Source organism: Megascapheus bottae, unplaced genomic scaffold, assembly GCF_031878675.1.
Source record: "Megascapheus bottae isolate mThoBot1 unplaced genomic scaffold, mThoBot2.hap1 HAP1_SCAFFOLD_45, whole genome shotgun sequence".
Taxonomy (NCBI): Eukaryota; Metazoa; Chordata; class Mammalia; order Rodentia; family Geomyidae; genus Megascapheus; species Megascapheus bottae.
This window is the reverse complement of record NW_028327483.1, coordinates 2,874,442-2,877,694: the sequence shown is the minus strand read 5'-3', so window position 1 is coordinate 2,877,694 and position 3,253 is coordinate 2,874,442. Positions and strand designations below refer to the sequence as shown.

Sequence of the window (3,253 nt, the reverse complement as noted above, 5' to 3'; positions counted from 1 at the left end):
CCCGGAACAAAAGCGCAAACAAAGCAACAACAGAGCAACAACACACCCCACCCACCCCAAATGAAACCAAAACCCAAAGAGTGAACGACTCCTCCCCGCAAAACCCTACACAGAAAAACAGGAACACGAAAGGAAAAAAAAACAGTGAAAACCGTAACCACCACCAAAAGAAACCAACAAATATGCGAGGAAAGACAGGCTCCGGTCGTTTGGCCCAGTGCAACGGAGTGCTTGCCTAGCTGGATCCCATTCCTTGGGACCACCTTCCAGGACAAAGCTGACTGAGATCCTCCTGTTCACGCTTTCCACATAGCTGAGAGGACCCTAGTGCCCTGAGGGCCCTAGTGCTCCTGGCTTCCCTGTCTGTTGAGTTGGGATGCTGATAACTTGTGAGGGGGGGGCAGGGCTCAAGGGGTGAAGACCCTACCCAACAGAGGTTCCTAAGGAGTTCCAAAAATAAACTGTAGGAGGATGCCCCAGTACCATGACATACACTCCCTCAGCTCTCTTTAGGAAACACAAGGTAGGATCGCTGTTCCCAGCGAGCTTGGCCACGTTGCGTGGTTAAGTCATAAAGTACGAGATGGAGAGCAATGAGTTGGGGGAGGAGGGAGGAAAAAAGTCGGTTTGGGGAGGGGTGTCTCAAGTCTCAACATCCTAGCTACTGAGGAGGCTGAGGTCTGAGGACTGCAGTTCAACGCCAGCCTGGCAACTACAGGACCTGAGACTCGCAGCTCCAAAGAATCATTAGAAAAATGGGAAGTTGGGCTGTGGCTCCAGGGGTAGGGCAGTAACCATGAGCTGAAGAGTTCAGGGACGGGGCCCAGAGTTCAAGCCCCATAACACCACAAAGCAAGCTAGGAAGCAAAGAAACCAGACAAGAAAGAGGCCCTAAAAGGGAAGAAAAGAAAGAGCGTTTTAGCCATGGGGTCAAACCTCACTTTCACTGAAAATTCACTTGAAATGGCCAGTGCAAAAAGAAGTGGTCAGAAGCATTTGCCTGAAAAAGGAATTGAAAGGTGTGGCTGCTGCTGCTGCTTCAAGGTCAATTCCAGCACCTATTGATATGCAAATCACGTTGCCTGGCCCAGGTGCATCCATGCAAGCCCTTCCGGGGGCTACGCCCCCCTCAGCATAAATAAGAGCGCTGGTCTGCCTCTCGGGCCTCTCGGAGGAAGGGTCACCCCAGCGAGATGGTCTGCGTTGGGAGCTTGGATAGCGCCTCTGAGTGTGAGAGCGGTAGGATCTGCTCTTTTCATCCTTGTTCACGTTTGCTTTGGTCTTTGAGCGGCTCACTCGGTGGGTGCGTGGTTCCTTCGGTCTGTCGGTCTGTGGGTCGGTCGGTCGGTTGGTCGGTCGGTCGGTCTCGGTCTGTTGTGGGGCTAGCGCCGGGGCCTGGGGGCCACCCCTGCGGCCCTCTGGGCTCTGGGCTAGCGCTGTGCCACTGGAGTCGCGGCGCCGCGCCTGATTACCGTGTGGTCGATCGGAGGGAGGAGAGAAGGGGGCCAGGCGCGCTTTCCTGCGCGGGCAGGCCGGGAAGCGGGACCTTCAGATCCCAGCCCCCCGAGTAGCCAAGATCAGCGGTGCGAGCCGGCGACGCCCGGCTCCCCGCTTTCAAGGATGGACAACGCGGCTCAGCAAGCCTTCCAGGAGGAGCTGAGCTGCGCCGTCTGCAGAAATACCTTCCTAGACCCAGTCACCATAGACTGCGGCCACAGTTTCTGTCGACCTTGTCTCTGCCTGTCCTGGCACGAAAGGCAGACCCCCCCAGGAACGTGCCCTGCCTGCCGCGAACCCACCCAGCAGGGAGACCTCAGGTCTGACGTCCTTCTGAAGAGCCTGACGGCCCTTGCCAGAAAAGCCAGCCTCTGGCGATTCCTGAGCTCGGAGGAACACAAGTGTGGCCCACACAAGGAGACAAGGCACATCTTCTGCCAGGTCGGCAAGGACCTGCTCTGTGCGCAGTGCTCCCGCTCTCAGGAGCACGAGTCTCACAACCACCAGCCCGTGGAAACGGCTGCTGAAGAGCAGCGGGAGGCCATTTGCAAGCTGATATCCACCATCTGGAACAAGGTACAAGAAAACCAGAGGAACATCCACAAGAACAGCAGACTCATCGTCCAGTGGGTTCGCTATGTGAACCTCTACCGAGGGACCACCAAGGAGGTTTTTGCCATGCTGGATCGGGAACGCCACGAGGAGGAAAAGCAGCATTCGGACAGACTTCTCAGCCAAGGAAGACAGGTTTTAGGGCAACTCAGCCAAATGGAGACCCAGATGATTCAGAAGAGGCGCCAGCTCAGAGAAACCTACCAGGAGCTCATCCAGACGTACCAGAAGCCAGACCTGGAACTTCTCACGTCTGTCGACCTGACACTGGATAGTGGCAAGAAAGTGCTGGCCTTCATGCCTGGCCCTGTGAGGCCACAGCTCCGTGCTCTTCCAGTCCCTGGAGTACTGGAGACACTCAACAGGTACCGAGTGGGCATTTCCTTGCGAGAGGCTGCCCACAATCAAGGTGAGCCGCCCGCTCCTCCGCGAGAGGTCGGAGCCGCCCGTGGAGACAGGCTTGGGAATCTTGCTGAACACTCCATCGACTCGACCGCCTTGGGGGCCCAGGTCTTCAGCTCGGGGAAACATTACTGGGAGCTCAGTGCCAAAGGTTCTTCCACCTGGGCTGTAGGAGTCTGCAGGGACTCGGCGGTGGGGAGAGACCTCCCCATGGATGAATCTCAGGACCTCTTTCTTCTCTTAGCTATGAAATCCAACACCTACGACAGTCTGTTCACTACTTCTCCACTTGTGTCTCACTACATGGAGATGCCTCTGGACCTGGTTGGGGTCTTCCTTGATCTGGACAGTGGGACTGTGAGCTTTTGGAATGTCGCCAAGAGTTCCCTTATCTGGAGATACCCCAATGGCACTCTGCAATTTCCGGTCAGGCCCGTTTTGCACAGGGGCAACCCATTGCAGTGAGTGGAGGGCCTTTCCAGGTGTTGGGAACTCCGCACCCGAGAACCCGGCTCACAAGTTGTCGCCGTGCCAACTCAACCAACCGGTAAGCCAGGGGCTCTCTGGTCTGTCGTCTCAGCTATGGGGAAAGGGTGAACCGGAAGGTCAAAGTTCACAAGAGACCATGCCAAAACAAAGAGCCTCTTCCCGGAACAAAAGCGCAAACAAAGCAACAACAGAGCAACAACACACCCCACCCACCCCAAATGAAACCCAAATGAAGAGCCTGGCCGTCCTTGCC

At 56.3% G+C, this 3,253-nt stretch overlaps 1 pseudogene; it reads left to right on the top strand.

Annotated features, from left to right (window-relative positions):
- Positions 1 to 1,620: 1,620 nt before the first annotated feature.
- On the top strand, positions 1,621 to 2,976 carry LOC150039754 (tripartite motif-containing protein 43B pseudogene; annotated as a pseudogene).
- The last annotated feature ends 277 nt before the right edge of the window (positions 2,977 to 3,253 follow it).